Genomic DNA, 23,729 nt, shown 5'->3' with positions numbered 1-23,729 from the left:
GTGCGTGGACCAAGGCAGCAATAGAAGCCTCCACCGGCAAAAATTGAGCCAGGCCCACCTTCTCCACATCATGTATCCTATAAAGGGCATCTATCGACCAACAACCTTGAAACTAGCACTGCAGGAAACAAATGCATCATTCAGTGAGTGATGGCATTTGTGGCAGTATATCAGGTGGGTTGCCAACACAGCTTAAAAATTATTTGGCCCTTTTTAAAACAGAATGGAAAAACAGATAGAATACAATTATTTAATTTCTAGGGTTTTCTGGAACTGTACCGAGATCCCTTAACCCTTTAAGGACCAAATGTTTTTCAGGAACAGGGTCTTTTTACTACAGTTGCAACTTGGAATTTGTGTAATTTTTCAGAACACTGGGGAACATTATAAAGTATTTCAGAAACCATACAAACTTTTCGTTTTTTTTTTTTTTTTTTTAAACACAATATATAGTTTTTTTATATTATTATTATTATTATTATTATTATTATTATTATGCTTAGAGATACATGTATAACGTGTTATTCTATGACCTGAGGGACCTTACAAAACTTATTGAAAGTTTTGTTGAAAATGTTGATGTTTGGGCATATTACAAGACATTGTTTCACCTGAGTGATTGGTCCTTAAGCAATAATGGGCACTACTCATGATTATTTTCTCAAAATAAATATTTATAAATAAAATAGTAGTTTTTCATTCCATTATTGTCAGTAATAAGTGAAAAAAAACCTTGTAAATATAGTTAATGAAATATTATCTGCTTGTATCCACTCGTTTTTTGATATTTATAAATATTGTAAAAACATATATATTAAAACATATGACAGAATACATATTCTAATCAGAGAATGTGAGCTCCGCTCTTTCTTCCATTCCGCTCCACTGCTTGTGATCCCCGCTCCGCTCCCCAGCTCCAGACAAAATAGGTACACTCTGCTCCGCTCGCCCTGTATTAAAAAAAATACAAAATAAACTAGCCTTTTTTCCCCTCACTGTGTTGCCGATTCCAGATGAAAATATGTAATGTACATTCAGAAAGGAATACCATTTAATCTTCCTTATTATAATTGCATCGCTTGACCCAAGTAAAAAAAAAAAAAAAAATCCCCAGCTATGATCAGCAAAGAAAAACGCCTAAATAAAGTTATCTAATTCAATTTGAAGATGCTTTCTCATTATTATTGATTGGTACTGAAAAAATGTGTAAATTGAGAATAAAGTAAAAGTTAGGAAATACCAGGTTCTTACAATGTCATGTATGGTGTACTTACCTATTTCAAACTTTGCATATGCTTCAAATCAAATTAGCTTTATTATTATTATTTATTTCTTAGCAGACGCCCTTATCCAGGGCGACTTACAGTTGTTACAAGATATTACATTATTTTTTACATACAATTACCCATTTATACAGTTGGGTTTTTACTGGAGCAATCTAGGTAAAGTACCTTGCTCAAGGGTACAGCAGCAGTGCCCCCCACCTGGGATTGAACCCACAACCTTCCGGTCAAGAGTCCAGAGCCCTAACCACTACTCCACACTGCTGGGCTTGTTTGTACTGTATCCGAAATCTCATAGGGAGCTCAAAGCAACCCATGAACACATTGTGAGAACGGGGCTAACAAACCACCCCGTAATGAACTATCCTAAAGAGTATTGGGGCATAACCATTGGACTGTATAAGAACAATATAGGCTATGTAATAACCGCAGACAGGCGGACACACTGATGACGTTTCTCACATTTTTATATGGCACAAATGCAGATCCACAATCGGAAAAATAAATATTTTTCCCTCCATAATGAATTATAAAGTGCAGTGCCAACCACATTGAATATAAAAAAAGAAAACAAGCTTTTTAAAACAAATGCAATTCTCAAGTTTGCAAAACATAAAGGTGCCTAATTTTTTTAAAAAAAAAACATGTACAGGCATGATGGAAAATACTGTAAAGTAACTACATCTGTATTTGTCATCTTTTTTTAAAAAAAACTTTTGTGCAAACTCCATGGCCGAACATGTATTTAAGAAAAATAAAATCGTGCTCAGTTCTTCAGTGCTGTGAAAGAGCGGGCTGGAAATGTCCGCTTCATATACAATTGGCACGCTCCGCTCACACTCTCCGGTTATAATATAACTATAAGTCAAATACATTAGATTTACGGTGTTTTCCTGTTTTTTTTCTTAGCTGTAAACAAGTTCCTGTGTCATGTTTTGTTTCTGCGTGCAGCTGTAAAATGTCTCCACCCTTTAAAAAATAAATGCCCATCTCAGAGATGTCGTACGAAGAAAAAAAAAAACAAATCAGGCAGTGAAATACAACCTGCACTGCAAAGTATGGTGGCACAGTCAAAGAAACATGTTTACCCGATCACGGGCTAGCAATGACACTTCAGTATGATCGTGTTCACACAATTACGATCCTTAAAGGGTTAAAGTTGCCTAAAAAAATAAACAGCTCTTAAACACTTTAGCACCAAAGTGAACTCTGTAGTAAAGCAGTGCATACATGATGTTTTAATGAAGATTTCAATTTAAGCTTTGTGTTACTCCGGGGTGAAATTCTCAAAAAAATAGTGCAGGTACTCATATGCACAGCCGGGTGTAAACATTTAAAAAATTGAGACAATTTGAGCGCCAATGAATAAATACTTTAAAAAATGTATACATATTGGTACACGATACATTTATAAATACAAAATAAGCCTTAAAAAATAACTGATCAATTATAACCCTCTGCTTGTATCACTCAGTTATGTACTGTAAGTTAAACCTTAAATGACAAGCATTAAGAAATATAACACTATGCAGTAACTGCTGTAGAGAGGGAGTTTTGTTTCAATATATCCTAAAAAAAGGGATGATGTTATAAAAAAACACAACTGTACTATGTAAAAATGATACAAAAAGGTCTAAGTCAAACAGTGCACAATAGGGGCTAAAATACCTCTCAAATGTATTATGTAACAGGCATTAATATGACTAATGATGTACTTGGCCATTTTAATCTACATAGTATTCTCTGAAATCATCCCCATACTTTCCAGACCCTGGGTACTCACCTACAACAGGACCTGACCATGCTACAATAATAGCCTTGGATTAGAACATATATCCCTGTTTCTTTTATTTATTTTGTACTTATTACTTATCTTACAATAATATGTTCTGTGTGCTTCTCTGTTGATTAATTACCATGATCTATTCCAGAAAAAGAGATTTCAGACAGAAACAGTATAAAAAGTAGACTTTTTACATTTTTATTTTATCCCTGGTATTGTGGTTTCTGCACAAGAAACAAAGTGGCAAAAGACACATTTTCATAAAGTAATATCATTACTGTGATTTACTTCTGCCTTAAAACTCACATTTAACTTTAACTCCTCAAAATGTTTTAGAAAAGGGGGCATTGTACAAAGAAAAAACACCATACCGTTTTGGTTCTCATAACAGAAAATACTAGGATCACAACAAAGCATTGATCATTATGCTTAACATGTACCTTCCAAGTTGGGCCAGTTCTAACTGATGTTATCAGAATCACACCTTCATCTGTATCCCGATTCTGTTTTTTTTATTTTATTGTTAATCCCTACTGTCCCACACATCACTTGCTATTTTAGAAAATGTTACGCAAATTGGTGCAAGGCAAAACGTGTTATGATAATTAATTCTAATATTTATCAACTATGCAATTTATGGCAAACCCGTCCTTTTTTCTGCCTTCAAATTCATGTGCAGAATATTTCAGATAGTTTCTCAGCCACATTAAAGAAAATAATTACTTAATAATAATGATAATTACTCCATACCTCGGTTTTCACATTCCACTGCTAAAGTGTACTCTCGTTGATCAAGGAATGAGCACTGACACAAAGCGAAATGGGCGGAGATTTGTGACCCAAAATTAAATCTGATCAGAATGAAAGCCCGGCCAATCAACATGCAATGATTATACTGACATTAATGGTGGCCAATAGCAGATAACAGAAACAGTATGAGGAAACAGAATGCAAGCAGCACGAACTGTGCTGAATGAAAGCGCATTTGAGAAATGTTGCGCTAGTGGACTATGAGTGGATGGAATGCATTTGCGTTGGATGAAAAGCAGATTAAGTCAGTCCTGGTACCCAGTACCGGCATCAAATACACAAAGTCCAACTTTTGCATAATTTCCAAACAGCATAATAAGGCAACACAATAACGTACAGATTATAATGAATCAATAAAGTATGTATTGTAACCGAGCTGCTTCTACTCAGGTTCTTTACCCCTTTAAAAATAGACCCAGGATACAGGAACTTTGCACTTTTATTATAACACAAATCAATAAAAACACAAATAAACCCCTAGCTCTCACGAGCACTAACTAAAACACACAGGAACACACTAAACTGTAAAACAGGACAGTTAAGCGGTTTACCTGCTAAAACAAAAATCAAACAAAAACAAACACACCATTTTTAAACAAATAACACAAATCACAAAAAAGCTTCCACACAGTACCTTAATCTTCATATGCTTCCGCACACTAACAAGCAGGCTCTCTACACAGCAGCCTAAAGCAGACTGACTGCTTTTATTCCCTGTATCTGGCTCTAATTTTTTAATAATTGCCAGGTGCAGGTGATAATTAAACAACACAATAAAACAATCAAATTAAACAAAAGCAATTACCTTGGTAGGGAGACTTTAACTCTGTCCCTGCCATAAAACAAAACATTTTTATATTGAAGCCCCCCTGTCCTGCTACATCCGTTACAGTGTTCATTGGACAACTTATAAGTAATGTAGTACAGAGTAGATGTGAAGTTATTGAATGTCATTAACTAAAAGTCAAGTTAAAACTACAACATCATTTTTTAAAATGTTTAATGTATTTAACTGAGTTCTTCAATATTCCTGATAGTTAGTGTATCTTTAACAATCATTGCATGTAGTGTAGCAAGCTGTACTGGTTCATTGTGATTTACCTGTACTTCTGCTGCTTGTGCCAAGGCATACTCTCAGTCTCACAGTCAACAGAGCCTGAGGCTTGTAGGGGGATTCAGTGCATGTTTGTATCGTAGCTGGTTATTATTATTGTCCCTATGCTGTTCATGTAGCTCAGTATTTTATTGCAAAGTGTACATGTTTCTGTTTTAGTGTCTACTTTGGTAAAATGTCCTCAAACAACTATATATATACAGTGGCTCTCAAAAGTATTCACCCCCTTGGACTTTTCCACATTTTATTGTGTTACAACATGGAATCAAAATGGATTTAATTAGGAGTTTTTGCCACTGATCAACACAAAAAAAGTCCATAATGTCAAAGTGAAAAATAAAATCTACAAATTGTTCTAAATTAATTACAAATATAAAACAGAAAATAATTGATTGCATAAGTATTCACCCCCTTTGCTATGACACACCTAAATAAGCTCTAGTGCAACCAATTGTCTTTAGAAGTCACATAATTAGTGAATGGAGTCCACCTGTGTGCAATTAAGGTGTTTCACATGATTTCAGGTTAAATACACCTGTCTCTGGGAGGTCCCACAGTTGGTTAGTACATTTCCTAACAAAAACTACATCATGAAGACGAAGGAACATTCAAAGCAAATCCGGAATAAGGTTCTTCAAAAGCACCAATCAGGGGTAGGATATAAGAACATTTCCAAGGCATTGAATATCCCCCGGAACACAGTAAAGTCCATTATTAAGAAATGGAGAGAATATGGCACAACTGTGAATCTGTCTAGAACAGGCTGTCCTCAAAAACGGAGTATCCGGGCGAGAAGGCACTAGTCAGGGAGGTGTCCAAGAGGCCTATGGTAACTCTAAAGGAGTTACAGTCTTCCACGGCTGAGCTAGGAGACACTGTGCATACGGCAACAATAGCCCAGGTGCTTCACAAAACTGGCCTTTATGGGAGAGTGGCAAAAAGAAAGCCATTGTTGAAAAAAACTCACATCAAATCTCGGCTAGAGTTTGCCAGAAGGCATGTGGGAGACTCTGAGACCAAGTGGAAGAAGATTCTATGGTCTGATGAGACCAAAATAGAGCCTTTTGGCCTCAACGCTCATCCTGAGAACACCATCCCTACCGTGAAGCATGGTGCTGGCAGGATCATGCTATGGGGATACTTCTCTGCATCAGGGCCTGGAAAGCTCATGAAGATAGAGGGCAAAATGGATGCAGCAAAGTACAGAGAAATCCTGGAGGAAAACCTGCTGAAGTTTGCAAGAGACCTGGGACTTGGGAGAAGATTCATTTTCCAGCAGGACAATGACCCCATACATACAGCCAAAGCCACACTGGAGTGACTTAAAAACAAAAAGGTCAATGCCCTGGAGTGGCCCAGTCAAAGCCCGGACCTCAATCCAATTGAGAATATATGGAAAGAGTTGAAAATTGCTGTTCACCAAAGGTCCCCATCCAACTTGACAGATCTTGAGCAATTTTGCAAAGAAGAATGGGCAAAAATTGCAGTGTCCAGATGTGCAAAGCTGGTAGAGACTTATCCAAATAGACTCATGGCTGTAATTGCTACCAAAGGTGCCTCTACCAAATATTGACTCAAGGGGGTGAATACTTATGCAATCAATTATTTAGAACAATTTGTAGATTTTATTTTTCACTTTGACATTATGGACTTTTTTTGTGTTGATCAGTGTCAAAAACTCCTAATTAAATCCATTTTGATTCCATGTTGTAACATAATAAAATGTGGAGAAGTGTCCAAGGGGGTGAATACTTTTGAGAGCCACTATATATATATATATATATATATATATATATATATATATATAATATAAAATAAAAGAACCGCTGCCACACGGGTTTGTTGCCCCTTTAAAAACTGACCCAACACACAGGAATTGGAGGTTCAGCGCTTACGCGCACTTTTAATAATACAAACAAAACAAACACCTAGCTCTTTACAAGCACTAACTAAGCTTACTGGAACACCCTGACTATAAGTGGGATGGCGACGCCGTTTCCCCACCAAACACAACACCAGAAACAAAATCAAAACAGGTTTAAATTTCACACTATTTACCTATCAACTGCTGGGAAGCAGAGCACCTCATCTGCCTCCTTCTACTCAGCAGCCTCGAACAAACTGACTGCTCCCCTTTTATACCCTGCACCTGGCTCTAATTTAATAATAAACACCAGGTGCAGGGGATAATTAAGCAATGAAACAATAAAGCAAAAACAATTTAACTAAACAAATGTGCCTTTCGCACATGTTTTCTTCCAGGGAGCATTTAACCCCCTCCCTGCTGTCTTACAATATATATAATTTCAAAAAAGATTGGAATTTTTAAAAAGTTTATAGGCTGCAATCTTATTCATGTTCTGTTTGGTATTGGTTTGCTTATTAATATTAACCACAGTGGTTTAAGTATAAATAATTATACCATGACCCGCCAACAATACTGTATTGTATGATATCTCTTTTTTTTTTGGTAAAATACCTCTATTTTGAAGTCTCTTAAATTGAACAATTTATAGTACGTGCAATAGTGTATTCCAACAACTGCACTTTTTTTTCTCTTTTCTATAAATGTAGTTGTCACCAATTTTTTTTTTACCCCCGTTTTCTCCCCAATTTAGTATGCCCAATTATTACCTGTATCCTCGGCTCACCGCTTGCAACCCCCCCGCCGACTCGGGAAATGGCATCCTCCGAAACGTGCTCCTGCCAAGCTGTCATTTTTTTGCACTGCGGATCCACAGCGACACCAGTGCCGGAGGACAACACAGATCTGGCGGCTCCACTGCAGAACCACAGGCGCCCTATCGGCCACAGGGGTCGCTAAGCCGTGGATTCCCCTGCCGACCTAAGTCCTCCCTACCTGGGCAGCGTTCAGCCAATTGTGCGCCACTCCCGATCACGGTCGGCTGTGACATAGCCTGGATTTGAACTTGCAATCTCCAGGCTATATGGCACATCCTGCACTCCGCGCAGAGCACCTTTACTGGATGCGCCACTTGGGAACCCCCAAGAACTGCACTTTTAAGAATGACTGTTTTGTTTATGTTAAAAGCTTGAGTAATTTAGCACTACTGAAAGAGTGATTTATTTAATATGTATTAATATGTTGAGCTGCAGTGGCAGGCTTTGTGTGGTTAATGTGTCTGTTTAGACCATTTATATGTGTTGCAATACAAGATAGATTATACAATTAGTAATTTTCTAAACGATTAACAACTTTCTAATCAATTATTCACAAACTATTATCCGTACCCATCCCTATTGCGTAAGTCATATCAATATCCAGAGATTAATACAGTATATTATGGCTAAATTGAGTAAAACAACAAACTGTATCAAGTTGTAACCTTAAAGTGTTAATGAACAGGCATAAAGTAGAGTTTACAACAAAACACTAGTGTCATGCCAACTACTCGGAAAATTTGAACACTCGTAACAGATATAGCCATTTCTGATCAATACTCAAGTAAACAGCATTCTATACTTGTAGATCCTGGATGCAGTATGACATATACAAAATGTTTTCATGTATATTGTTGCATTTTAGAAGGCTGCTGATTTCTTTCAGCTTTGATTGCCTCTTCCAATAACCAACTACAACTACAGTATCCACCACTTACACCATCCAGGGTTATTGCGGGCAGCCATTTATATCGGGCAAATTGCGTTTGCCATTCCCATTGATTTCAATAACAAAGGCATCGTTTACACCGTGTTAAGCACAGCGTATATTTCGGGCAAACTCAGCTGTTTGGCTCTCATTATGTGCCATTCACATAGATTTAAATAACAAACGCACTGCTTACACTGTAGTATCCCTCTTACTAATCCACCAATCAGCTGTTTTCACCACGTTCCCTTTATTATTTATTATTATTATTTATTTCTTAGCAGACACCCTTATCTAGGGAGACTTACAATTGTTACAAGATATCACATTATTTTTACATACAATTACCCATTTAAACAGTTGGGTTTTTACTAGAGCAATCTAGGTAAAGTACCTTGCTCAAGGGTACAGCAGCAGTGTCCCCCACCTGGGATTGAACCCACGACCCTCACCATTCACACAGATTTCAATTCAAAGGGCAGCACTTTACTGCAGTAAAAGCTTGACAGATCGATCAAACAGGTGTTTGCACCTCGTTACTGACCGGTTACCCCTAAAATACAACCGAAACTGAAACTTGGCAACACCAGAGGGGATGTCAGAGGAAGGATTCTCAGCTGTGTCACCATGGCAACCAGGACGCTCTGCCTGAAACAAACACTGGTGGCGTAAGTGTGCGTGCTGCCACTGCAGCGTGCTATGGAGCAGCATCCGAATATAGAGCCGAATTGCCAACCATATAACTACACATACATATTAATGGGGATATAGTCTTCCATTTCTGAACATGCTAACTGTAAATGCACATGTATCCGAAAAATTATGCATGGATATAATTTACATTTTTGGTTGCAAAGTTAGAATCTTCTGGAAGTATATCCAATGGTTGAAGTAACAGCTATGGCCAGCTATTCACTCGTAGTGGACCTGCCGCATTATGGCAATGCAAAAATGTCACAATGTTGCAAATCGTGTTTTTACCACTATGTTAAACTTCTTCCTGTTTCTCTTTCACTTCCTGCTCTGAGTTGAGGCCATGGGAGGCTCTAGCACTGAAATTGAAAATATACTAGGAACCACCAGTTTAAACCTAGTTTAGTGGTTGAAAAATTTCAGAATTTAGAAGAAAAAAAATCTAATACTTCATACTATTCCCCTCAAACAAATGGGGGTCTGTTGTAAACAGTCCCCAAACATTGTGGTTAAAATAAGGTCATGTTGTCCCATTAGAAAAAACAGGTATGTGAACCTGATTTAGAAAAGGCCTCTTCTGATTGCTTGGTCATATTCCAGCCTTTTATTGCCTTGTATTGGAACAGAGTAAATGGCATCTCCTGTTTAATGGATGAAACTAAGTATTATCCCTCCAGTGATTAATGGGTGGTATTTCAAGAACTAAATAACAGAAAGGCAATTAACCAAAGCGATGATACGCAGTGTTGGTCTCAAATCAAACAACACGTAGAACAGATCTCTGGTAATTACAAAATAGTCTTTCACTTTTCATAAATAAAATAAAACAAATAGTTTCTTTATGAACAAGTTAATTATAGTGCACCTTGTATTAATGCAACTGCCATTTCAATATATGTCAGCTCGTAAACAGAGGACATGAAATATAGACCTGGGAAACAATTACTCTACCAAGCTCAGCAGCCGATCAGTTTTCCTTCAATGTTAGTTGAAATCAGGACAGTCTATCATTGGAGAACTCAACTGAAAAATATCCTTTCATGTTTACCATTACATGAAGGCCAATCAATCCCAATTTAAATTGTCTTACTGAAGAAGCTTTATTTAAAATGGCCAAACAAGTCCTGTCGTGTGTTGTAAACCAGTGAGCACTTACGTTCTGCCAATGGAGCTGTAACCCAGCTCCTGTTCTGCTTTACCTCAAGACCCTCTTTTCACTCACACACGCATTCAATGTTTCCCCAGTCCTGGGAAAACCAAAGTTTCCCTTTAAATGAGTAGTGTGCACTTTCATTTTAGCTGGTTATGCTGGATAAATATTTCCTATTACATTCATAACCTGCCCTTTCTCCAAGCATAGGATATAGCATGTTTCCCTTTACCTGGGTAGCATTTTACATTCATTATCTGAGGTAGATATACCTATAAGAAACGTACCGTATTGCTGCCACAGAGTGATAGAGCTATTAAATTGATAAAGGAACAAGGGGGTTTCCTTAGAAGCGTTGCAAGGACAGTTGGTTTGAAGACCTAACAAAAACACAAAGTGTAAACAGTGTACTGCATCTTCATTGTAAACTGCAGATTATCCCAAGAATGAGGCTAATAACCTGACGAGACGTGTAGCATGGCGTGGGATTCTCTGTACACATTGAAGAGTCAATACATAACCTTCCAATAAAATAATAGCATGTTGGTATTACAACTAAATATGTATTACACTTTGATATGTTAAAATATCAAGGTGAATTTTTTGCTTTGTTTATTTATTTTTTTAAGCAAAACCAAAGAATATGTGGATTTAGCAGTTGCACTAACAATAATATATTGATTTAAGACGTACGTGATAGTGGCCTCATTTCATCAGTGTTTGTCCTAAAATGTTTTTTAAGGATGACTTTCAGACAGTTTTTGGTTTTTGTCAGGTGAAACTGAAGGGAGCGCTGCGTAACTGCAAAAACAGACTGATTTTTACATGCGAGAAAAAAAGAAAAAGGCTGTGATGGATATTCTAATAAATTGTAACATTGCAGAGATGGGCTTTGTATCAGAAAACTGGTGACAGAGTCGGAAATCGCATGTGATGGGTAAATGCATTAATTTGTTACATATATATAGTGGGAATTGATTTGTTTCTTAATACGGGAATGGTAAAACGCGACTGACGTGTATCTAAGTGTTGTACATCCCAGTGCCGCCTGTATATATATATATATATATATATATATATATATATATATATATATATATATATATATATATAGTTTTTTTAAAATTTATTTATTAAAAATAATTATAATTTTCATATTTTGTACTCAATAAAAATGTGTGTGGCACTAAATCAATAAAAAAAAGGTCTTGCACACTATACCGCACGATTAAAAAAGAATAAAAACTCTTATAATGCTAAATCTTTTTAATATGTAGATTATAGAGCAGGAAAATCAGCTTCATATCACTCGAGCTACTGCAGCAAAAGGTTATACATGTCATCTGAAAACTTAAAAATGTGAACAATGGGAAAAAAAAACTAGGATATATTTTCAAACATTTTCACATTGTTCCTTTACGCAGCACTTCGCCTAATAAAACCTGTATAGCTCATTAAGAGCAACATGACAAACGGCTAAGAATGGGTACAGAATGGGGGTTTTGGAAACAGGCGTGTCTAATTGAAAATGTCTGTTGTGTTTTATAGCTAATCCCTGGCTGTATTGCTCAAGCGTGTTTACATGACTTTGCTTGTACCCCAGCATAAGGCCCAATTGAAACATTGTTCCTAATAGAGCAGGAGAGGATGCAGTAAAGTTCACAGCAATCCTTGTTGAGATAACAAAATAATTATTTCAAGGAGAATGAAACCAATTAAAAACTTGGTAACTTGCTTTCTTTGTGAATCTCAAGCATCTCCTCAGTTCTGTAACCTATTTGCATTATAACAAAAGGATCATAACAGATTCTTTCTTTGTCAACACACCTCACATTGCTTTGTACAGTATCTTCCATTGTTTGGAGGCCCAGGGGTTGGAACTGCTTCTTCTTCAGACATGTAGAAGTTGTCTTCTAGATTAAATTAAGATAAATTACTACCTTCAACAGGTTTCATGCTTACACATCTGTTTCACAAAATGTCTACATCGTTTGGAAAATTGAATAAACACTATGCTGTACTGTAGTTAACAACCGCATAATGATCAATTAGTTTTCAACGAAACAGTTCCACATGACAGTGAATAATGTATGCAGTCACACCTATGCTATGAAGCCTTGGTTTCTGTGTCATTGCTAACCCTGTGATGATGCTGTCTTTTACAGAAACCATACACATTTGTGTTACATGATATATAACCACATAAACATTACATTGTGTCAGATGTTCTTTATGGGTTAATCAAGGAATGATCTTGCAAGTACAAAAGGTTAAAGTTATTCTGACTAAATGTATAGCTAAGGTTATGTGTGATATCATTTTTAATGCGTCAATAGCTCATATTAAAAATTTATTTTTGCTGCATCATATTACATATTTGTCAAACTGCATTTGTTGAAAACTCTCCAAAATAAGACACTTAGGAGATTTCTGGATTGCAAATGGACAAACATGTTTTAAACCCTGTATATTCACTCTTTCACGTTCTTACCTTTGCGCTTACATTTAAATTGCTGTTGAGTCTCCTCGACTCTACCTAGCTGAACAGCATTCAAAATATTACACATGTAATACATTATCTGTTAGAAACATGGAGCTGTTTCTCTGTCATAATCACTGTCAGGTATTGTGCGATTATGAGGACCATCTGAATGTGCCTGGATTGGTATTAAATGCCCCCATTAAGGAACACTGAATTGTATCTCAAATCCTGGGGGCTGAATCTGGTAGCAATTGACATTCTAAACAACTCAATGTACAAGATTAAAAATATGTAAATACAAAAGTAGCAGTTTATTTTACTAACCTGCCAATATTACAGTGGGGCCCTTGGTAAAATTGAATTTGACACTCAGACATGGAGATAACTAAGCTATAAATGTACTTTGAGTTTGACGCAGCATGATACATAAGGAGATTAGATTAGTCAATATTTGTTCTCAGGGATCACTGATCATAGACCTTCCCAGATCCCTTTGGATTTCAGATATTTCACGGCCTTATTTCCACACTGTGCCTCTAACACATTTTCAAATTATTTGTAGGACATAAAAAAGGTAATTCAATTAAATAAAAGCATAGCAAAGTGAAATAAAGCACAGTGAAGCAAGGTATAGAACAGGTAAGCATTATAATTGTGGACTGACTGAGGGCTCACATTACAACGGTTCCAAATAACAAGCAGAGACTTAAGCTATATGTTAGTAGTTATCCAATACATTTAAATACACACAGTTTGACAAATCTTTATAGAATTCAAACAGTTTTACTTTTAAAACAGTTGAACTTAACACTTAGAAGAAATATGAAAAATATCTTGAGTCAGTTTTAGTTCTGGTCCTTGGGACAGAATGTAATCTCTGCTCAACACTTCTTAAAGTAACTGTAGCTTAAAAAATGCACATCCATTAATTATTTAGGTCTTAAATGTGCAGTTTTGAAACAAACATATGTTTTAGAAAACATGTATTTTAATTTTAGAAGATGATATCTGGTACTACACTACTTTTATCATGGGCCATTTCACCTAAAGGGTGAATTTGACCTCGTTTCCATGGACAGCCAATTCGAGTCGACTCGAGTGCACTTGAATTAGCCTGAATTCTCCCAGAACTCGAGTTGATGGTGAAAAAGGTGACGTTTCCATGCTTTTCCGAGTTACCTGAGTTATCACGTGAGCTGGGCAGGAAATACTACTATTGTTTTTCGCCAGCAATACTTGCGAGTTAAATGTCAGGACGTGAATTCGCTGCAGACGGTATTATAGTCAAATTATCAACGATTTAAACGATAAATCCATCTAGATCCATAAATCCATTCGCATTTGTTTCATGCAGTACATATGCATAGCTCTATATCACTACATAATCATCTATATATAAAGAAAAAGCATCTGACAAAGAAAAGCCTACAAATGGTGTATACAGTAATTAAAACATTTTGGTGGAGAATTTATTTTGACTCTATTGGCAGTTTTGATTGGATCGCCAATAATACCTCCATCAATTAGACGGGTGCATACAGTACTCGTAGCGATCCCGCCCTCTGGCAGACTGGTATGCAGAACAGGTTAAAGTAGCGCAGGACAAGGAAAATAATGTGTCAAATGTCAAAGTGGAAATGAGAATGGCAGCGATGAAGCCAATTTGCTTGAAAACATTAAAAGTAGACTGGACATTTTCATCAAAGGATTTAAAATGTTTGAAATTGATCTGAACATCTGATTCAGTTGTAAGGGGTGTGTATATTATTATGATTATGATTTTTGGTTTGCATTATTTATTTGATTTCACTTGATGTGTGTGGTGTGAAGTTCACTTTTGTTTATGGTGTTAAGATCTATTTCTTTATTGTGACTGGTCCTTTAAGTTCGCAGGCAGCACTGTGTGAGTCTCCATGGAGATAGTTCAGCTATGTCTCAATTAGCACAGGTGTATAAAAAGTGCTGATTTTAAATTAAATGGGAGCTACCGCATTTGGAGATTGTGAGCTGAGAACATGTTTTGGGGAACTGCCATTTGGTTAAGACAGACTTTGTTTGTTATTGTCAAGAAAAACACTGTTTCGCGCTGGGAATTGGCTGGTAGCGCATGTTTGGAAACTGCTAAAGTGTTGCTATTTCTATGAAATAGACTTTCCTGCTTTGGCAATAGTATCCACCGTGCGCTCAGACTGCGGTAGCTATTTTAGGTTATCTATGATAACAGTAGGGTTCTTATTTTTCAAATACTTTACTTTTTACTACGGGTTGGTCCGAGTGCAAGTTTTTTATGTATGCTATTTCAGAAAATACCAAGGAAGATCACATGGATTATTTTTCTTAATTTAATTAGTTGTGGTAAAGTAAACACACACACAAGTAAAATGTGTCAAATGTGCACTTATTTATGAAACAACTAAATACTGTACTACTACTAATAAATAATAAACTAAATACATAGTTAGAAATACATAAGTTGTGTAAAAATATACGTTTACTTACCATGTTGATTGCAGGTCCATCATATTGTAGCGATCTGTGCTAGGTGTGTGTGCATGCGTGTGTGTGTGTGTGTTTTTACATGTGTGCTGTCCTGTTTTTCCCGCCGTTTGTGTGTGGTGTCACCCTACATGAATCTGTGAGCAAAGAGCGTTTTGTGTCTAGGCAGTGAGATCGCGCGCTACCTGGAGTGTCACGTGCACAGTGCAGCTGTATGTAGATGGAGTCTGTGTTTGCTGCACCGTGATTTGTATTCGGTTCCGCCGGTCAGCTGCTTGCGCAGGACCGAGGGTCTGAGCGATTGGTCAGTATGTATGTAAATGTGCCCTTGTGTGTGTGAGCCAATAGGGCTCGGGAGGATCTCTATTTAGGAGCTGCCTGTGAGCAGCTCGGGGCTGTGTTGTGTCCTGACATTGAATGAATAAACATCTGGTTGAGATCTTGCTGCGGTCGTATGGCTCATTTGTTCTCCTGAAACGCAACTATATTGTTTATCATTCAGTATTCATCATGTGATAAAGCAAACAAATCACACAAACTAAAACATTAAAAAAGGATTTTAAAACCCAAATTATTTTGATAAATGTGTTCAAATATAAAGTTGTCACTTTTTAAAGCAGTATAGTTTAATATCTGTACATGTAACATCTATGGAAATTACATTTAGGAATAATATTTTGAACAAAAAGTGTTTCTTGATGCAGTCCTTTTATGAAAAAAAAGTAGTTGACATAGTTAGCATGGTTTAGCCTACATTTGAAGTAAATCAATAATTTGTTTTATATTGGTTTATATGCGGACCATTATGCTAAAAAGCAATCATGCTAAAAAGAAAAAAAAAAAGCTCTTATAGTTTATGAGTTATAAGCAATATAAAGATGACGCGATGGAAGGACCCTAAAACAAGCAAAATGCTGTGGATGGTGGCTTCCAACACAGTACTGTATATCAGCCCTTCATTGTTGCAAATATAATAAACATTTTATAAAAAGCATGAGGCATAATGGCTCAATAGATTCTCCTAGTTGTGTTGTTCAGTCCTGGATTGTTATATCCTTTGTTAATTCAATAATTGTCATATTCACAAGTGTTAAAATCACATGGTAGTCTTCCAGTTGTTTTAATGGCTGCACACAGTAATTACGTACCATGATTTTCCATTAGGAGGCAAGCAATCTCCAGTCTTGCTGCTCTTATAGATGCTTGGCTGGTTTCCACCTGATCAATTGATCCACTTGCAAGGTACTGTTCTGCAAACTAAAAAAACAACTTAAGATGTGATGTAAAGAAACTAAAAATCTAAAAAGATAGAGCTGAGATAATAAAGCTAGCTTTTTACCTTTTAATATAAGGGCACAACAACTGCTGCCATCCATCTGAAGTTGGTATTTGAATGTCTGCAATGTCCAAACTGCCTTGCTTCCTGTGTCCACTTTAGCTTGCATGAAACTCCTAGAAACAGACCGTTTTTTAGAATTCCCATGGCAATGCCAATTCTACTGAGCGAACATGTTTCAGAGCACATGTGACGGTATATGCGGAAGTCATGTTTTTTGGCTCAGAAGAGATGCTCAAGAACAGTGATTTTGGACATAGCAGTGTGGCATTATAAAGATGTTTGGGCACATACAGATTATTATACAATGACCAAATACATTCGGAACAGCAAGATGGGATAGTTTGTTTTATTTTTCATGTAGTGCTGATGTACCCTTTAAGATATTTCACAATTATTATTTTATTATTTGTTTATTTAGCAGACGCCTTTATCTAAGGCGACTTACAGAGACTAGGGTGTGTAAACTATGCATCAGCTACAGAGTCACTTACAATTACGTCTCATCCGAAAGACGGAGCACAAGGAGGTTAAGTGACTTGCTCAGGGTCACACAATGAGTCAGTGGCTGAGGTGGGATTTGAACCGGGGGCCTCCTGGTTACAAGCCCATTTCTTTAACCACTGGACCACACAGCCTCCTATAAACTGAATCCAATTTTCTTCTGCTTAAAATACATTTAGAAAAAAAAGACTCCTATAACACACATACCAACCTCCAGTTCCTTAAAAATCCGTCTGCTATACTTGTCTTCCACACCCAGTCCATCAATCAGGACCACAGTATTTTCACACATTTTCACCATCTGCAAAACACTGTATTTTATAGCGGTAGCAGCAGCAGTTGTGGTAGTAAGAAATCTGTTAAATTAGTAGATTCTTTAATATCGATTATTTACAGTATTATTATTATTTATTTCTTAGCAGACGCCCTTATCCAGGGCGACTTACAATTGTTACAAGATATCACATTATACATTATTTCACATTATTCAGATATCACATTATTTTACATACAATTACCCATTTATACAGTTGGGTTTTTACTGGAACAATCTAGGTAAAGTAACTTGCTCAAGGGTACAACAGCAGTGTCCCCCACTGGGGATTGAACCCACAACCCTCCGGTCAAGAGTCCAGAGCCCTAACCACTACTCCACACTGCTGCCCTTGATTAGTAACCTTGATTCTTCACTTAAATATATATATAAAGAAAACATAGTTGCAATACCTAGACATAACATTTTGGAAATATTAGTTGTAACCAAAACACAATGGAAATGTGTCTGTTATTCTTGTATTCTTGTATTCTGTTAAAACATGCATGTAAATGTTAGTCCTGAGGTTTAAATTTTACAATTAAAGACTTTTTTTCTTTAGTGGTAGTTATGTGTATTTGATTGCAATATAAATCAACATTACATTTGACTAAGTTAATTGATAGCAGCTAATACATTACACATCATTAACACTCACATTTCTGAAAGATCTGAATTTTCCATTTAATATTGATGTGGCAATGACTGCAGACATGTAGTAGACCTTTTCCTGGTCAAAGACAAAATGTTTTACTCCTAATGTAATATAAAGCAACCTGCACCAGTGGTCAGGTATGATTAAACATTTGTAATAAATGCAGAAACACAGTGAAAGGTATGAATATTTTAGTTAACGCAAATAGGTAATTAAACTTTGTACAGATCTGTATTATATTGTGACGTAAAAATCAAAACTGATTAATTACTAGAAATATTAGGAATTTATTATACAAGTTAAGCAAGCTGAGATTCATGTAAATAAACAACATATAATTACCTTTAGTGTGTTTGTTAATATGAGGAGGTACGAATCAATCACCTAATTTTACACAGAAAAAAAAGGTGTAAGCAGAAGGTATTTTGTCAGTATTATTATTTGATGAAAGAGGACTGTTCAAATGGTTTGAATTAGTTATTTCCTCACCTCATCTGTCAACCAGACAGATTCGTTCAGAGTTTCAAATGAAGTGTCATACAGCTTGTAAGGACCGACAACAGCTTCAATTTGTCCAACAGCCTTTTTAGACCACAGTTGCACTACTGAGACGATTAAAAAGTGCAAGATGCAGAATGTTAAATCCCCAAATGCACGTGAATTGTATTACATAATAATTTCCTTTATTCCGATTCCAGTGGTGTTTTCTCAATGCAAGATGTATTATATACAGTGCTATATAAAATCACATACACTATATATATATATATATATATATATATATATATATATATATATATATATATATATATATATATATATATATATTATCATGCCGTTATAGGCCTACTGGCAAAATGGCCAAGAGACAGTTGGTGCTTAACACATACTGAATTATTTTGGCCCTGAATTTTAGCATTCTTTGTCATAGAAAAGTCAAATTTCACATATGTTATAACATTACCGTAGGCTACACAAATCTACTGCACTTTGTCTATAAACTATACTGCAGTACACAGAAGTACACATTTCTCCCATTCTCCCTTGATAGGTCACTCCAGGCATCAGACACATAAATTTTGTCTAGCAAATAGATACGTTTAGATACAGCGGATGAATTTCACAGTATTTTTAAGCACAAATATAATAGCCTACATTTCAACAGTCACTGCCGAAGCTGACTACTTATTCTTCCAGAAGTAATGGTTAGGTGTAACAGGGATACAAGGTTATATTTGCGCCAGGCCATGTTGGGCGCGTTACGAGAAATTCAGCAGGACATTTTTTCATTTCAGGGGGGCATTGGCACAATGGCGCGGCCTAGCGCGAACACTGTTCTTATGATGTTGCTTTTCTTGTTTTTTTGGCTTCATCATATGTGGAAGCATCTGGCAAGATAACAGTTGACAGCTAGGAGAAATTAAAAATATATATATAATATATATTTATATATATACAGTACTGTGCAAAAGTTTTAGGCAGGTGTGAAAAAATGCTGTAAAGTAAGAATGCTTTCAAAAATAGACATGTTAATAGTTTGTATTTATCAATTAACAAAATGCAAAGTGAGTGAACAGAAGAAGAATCTACATCAAATCAATATTTGGTGTGACCACCCTTTGCCTTCAAAACAGCATCAATTCTTCTAGGTACACTTGCACACAGTTTTTGAAGGAACTCGGCAGGTAGGTTGGCCCAAACATCTTGGAGAACTAACCACAGTTCTTCTGTGGATTTAGGCAGCCTCAGTTGCTTCTCTCTCTTCATGTAATCCCAGACAGACTCGATGATGTTGAGATCAGGGCTCTGTGGGGGCCATACCATCACTTCCAGGACTCCTTGTTCTTCTTTACGCTGAAGATAGTTCTTAATGACTTTCGCTGTATGTTTGGGGTCGTTGTCATGCTGCAGAATAAATTTGGGGCCAATTAGATGCCTCCCTGATGGTATTGCATGATGGATAAGTATCTGCCTGTACTTCTCAGCATTGAGGAGACCATTAATTCTGACCAAATCCCCAACTCCATTTGCAGAAATGCAGCCCCAAACTTGCAAGGAACCTCCACCATGCTTCACTGTTGCCTGCAGACACTCATTTGTGTACCGCTCTCCAGCCCTTCGGCGAACAAACTGCCTTCTGCTACAGCCAAATATTTCAAATTTTGACTCATCAGTCCAGAGCACCTGCTGCCATTTTTCTGCACCCCAGTTCCTGTGTTTTCGTGCATAGTTGAGTCGCTTGGCCTTGTTTCCACGTCGGAGGTATGCCTCCTAACTCGTACCCAACTAAGACAGCACATTAACCCTGTCTTGACTTGTTTATATTAGCTGCCTGAAAAGCCAAGCATTGATTTTAAGGTCCTACTTCAGAAACACAAAGCTTGTAGGGAACTTGGTCCAAATAACATTTGTGAGCTGGTGACGCCTTAAAAACGTTCCTTTTTGATATGGCCTATTCTTGATTGTACAACGCTTTGTGATAACTTTTGTGAAAGGCTCTATATAAAAAACAATTGTATTGTAAGTGACATCACTCAGCTTAGTCAGGAAGCAAAACAAGTAATACATAATCCCATCATGCTTTATTGCTGACTGGAACTTACACAATCAGGAGACAGCTGCTCAGACTGGATGTGTTCCAGAATACCTGTCTGGGACAGGGCCTCGACCTCTGTCGACTGAAACTGCTTGCAGTAGAAGACAAGACTGAGCTGGTCATGTGAGTGTAAGGGCTCTCAGCAATGGAACTGTGTAATTAAACACCACCTTGCTAAGACAGTATTGTCATAAAATAAACCAATACAGAAAGTACTGAAATAATCTATTCAATAACTACCAATCAAATGATAAACATATATGTTGCTTAAACACTTGGTGAAGGGCTAACTTTGTTAAGTCTTGATTATTTATTGTACTGGAAACATACAATTCAACATTTTAAATGAAGAAAGTGAATCACATACTGTACATAAATGTGTAAAATACTGTTAATATATTAACTATTAACTATTAATGCAACCGACTGATGTCAATGTTGTATTAGTCTTGCTACTGAAACAGACAATATTATAAGCATAAAGAAATGATACAGAACAAATCAGTATGGTAGGGTATTCACTGTACAGTTTGTCCAAGGAACACAGCAGACAAATGGCCCTAGTTTTCAGAAAAGTCAAGGGTGACTTTTTGCACTTGACTCTCGGAAATGCGTTGTTAACCATTTGCGGTCCATTTATTCAGCTACACATTATTTTTACATACAATTACCCATTTATACAGTTGGGATTTTACTGGAGCAATCTAGGTAAAGTACCTTGCTCAAGGGTACAGCAGCACTGTCCCCCACCTGGGACTGAACCCACGACCCTCCGGTCAAGAGTCTAGCGCCCCAACCACTACTCCACACTGCTGCCCTATACATACCTCTTGATAGTAGTGCATACCAATAAATCATCTCCTGATTACTTGTTTTATCACCAAACTCCTCAATAATGGGATCCAAGTCATTATTTTATTACTATAACATCTAAAAAAAGCTCTGCAAATGTCTGTGATATCCTTTGAGCGCTGGATGCAGAAGCAGCTATCTTGTTTGTTTATGTCCATGTTATCTATGTGATGCCGGGGCTAGCTATTTTCATGAGATATGCCCCTTTTTTTCGGCTTCTCTCGGCTCCTATCGATCTCACTAGAGACGACTAGAGACCTGTTTTTGCGTCTTTTTGATGATGTTGGACAGGGTCCGACATTGGAATGGAAAGGGAAAATTGCAATGTCAGACCAGGTCCGACATAGGACCGCAAAGGGTTAAAGTTTTTCAAGCTTTTTCTATCAAAGTGACACTGTCAGGGCTCTGTGAAATATGTTTTGAAAGTGGCCACTGTGGGAAGAGCAGCACTAGAACTTGCAGTTTCTGGAGGCTCACCACATTTGTCGTCATCGCTGTCATCTCTTGCCTCTTGCTGTTGTACTGTATTAGAGATTAAGTCTTCTTTGTTCAGCTCTGCTTCCATGACTAAACTGGCATCCACATTGACAATGTCATCAATTCCAACATTGGCCACGATTACATTCTCGTCCTTTTTTAATGCCTAAAATTCACATTGCTCCTCCTCTGTGACTTCACTGAAGTCATTCTCATTTCCAGTGGCATCACCAAAAAAAATTCTGCCTTGCGAAAACAGTTGTCTATTGTCTGCTGGGTGACACAGTCCCAGGCATTGCTGAGCATTATCATAACCTCCAGTAATGAAACTGATGCAATAGCACCAGCATCTATAAATCTCCAAAGCTGCTTCATCATCTTTCTTCTATAGTGACATTTCAAGTTGTAGGTGTGTGGCTGTGGTTGTGTTGGGTGGCTGAAAAACGGTCTTTATTGCCTTCAGGTTAGGCACATTAGTGTGAGCTGGGCAATCGTCCACACACATTTCTGTTCTTCCCATGCATTTTCCAGTCAAACTCTCAGAGCAATGACATGATTTCCCTATTCATCTAAGCTCGATGGTTCGAATGGTACTGCGTGGGTAGCAGTTTGATATCTTTGAAGCACTGGGGTTTCTGAAATTTTCAGAGAACAAGAGGAGGCAGGTTTTCACTACCATGCATGTTTGCACACCATTGAGGTTATGCCTTCTTTGCAATTCTTGCCCCCGTGGCAGGTTTGTCCCTTGAAGGCCTTTGTTTTGTTCTGGAGAACTTCCTCAGTCGATCTGTTTGTCTGTGATGTGCCAACGGATGCACCTTCACTGCAAACGTTCTGTGACAGTCCTGGGCCGGTGTGGTGACCCTCTGACTTCCAGAATATGGCCTGTCCCTCACAGAGCTAGTTTCCTGGTTTCTCTGGACTAGTCTGCTGATTGTTGAATCAGAACATTTCATTCTCTGGGCAATTTCTCTCACAGGCAGGCCGCCTTCAATTATGTCAATAGCAACCAGATGATCTTTATTACTCAAGCAGGACATGGTCGTATCTTTCGCTGTTCTTGCATTAATTAAAATCATGTCTTTTAGAATGGCTATTTATACAGATTATGAATAAACTCATCTGGGCAATTTCAACTCAAATACCAAAAAGTGATTTTTTGTTATCTCAAGGCACAATACTAGTCAATCGGCAAATCTAATCACTATTTAAAATGTAAATAACATATGTATGTGCCCAATGAGTTATTGATGTAAAACTTAGACTGTTGCATTTTCATTGTGCATCAGTATATTTACCATACATTTAAAATAGAAAGACACTTTGAAATAGATTACAAATTATATATACAGTTGTAATCAAATTTACATACCCCAATGGAAATTTTATAATTTCTAGAAATTTCTCAAAAAAAAAATTATAGGAAAAATCGTTGGTAGCAAAAGTTTTGCTTTTGTTACAATAAATTATTTATTTCAGCATTTTTTTCGCAAAACTCAAAAAATGCTAATTCAAAAGTATTCATAACCTGACAAGGAAAATGAAATTAATAGCTAGTTGAGGCACTGTGGCAAA

At 36.9% G+C, this 23,729-nt stretch overlaps 1 long non-coding RNA gene across 1 annotated transcript; it reads right to left on the bottom strand.

The window, feature by feature from the left end:
• Window positions 1-741: 741 nt before the first annotated feature.
• Window positions 742-15,626, bottom strand: LOC131738097 (uncharacterized). The gene is made up of 3 exons (XR_009329617.1): window positions 15,425-15,626; window positions 12,271-12,356; window positions 742-950 (listed from the first exon to the last, which is right to left on the bottom strand). It is a non-coding gene; the product is annotated as an uncharacterized LOC131738097 (long non-coding RNA).
• Between the last annotated feature and the right edge of the window lie 8,103 nt (window positions 15,627-23,729).

Source organism: Acipenser ruthenus, chromosome 10 (genome assembly GCF_902713425.1).
Source record: "Acipenser ruthenus chromosome 10, fAciRut3.2 maternal haplotype, whole genome shotgun sequence".
Classification (NCBI taxonomy): Eukaryota; Metazoa; Chordata; class Actinopteri; order Acipenseriformes; family Acipenseridae; genus Acipenser; species Acipenser ruthenus.
The sequence above is the reverse complement of the archived record's forward strand: the minus strand, read 5'-3'. Positions and strand labels throughout refer to the sequence as shown.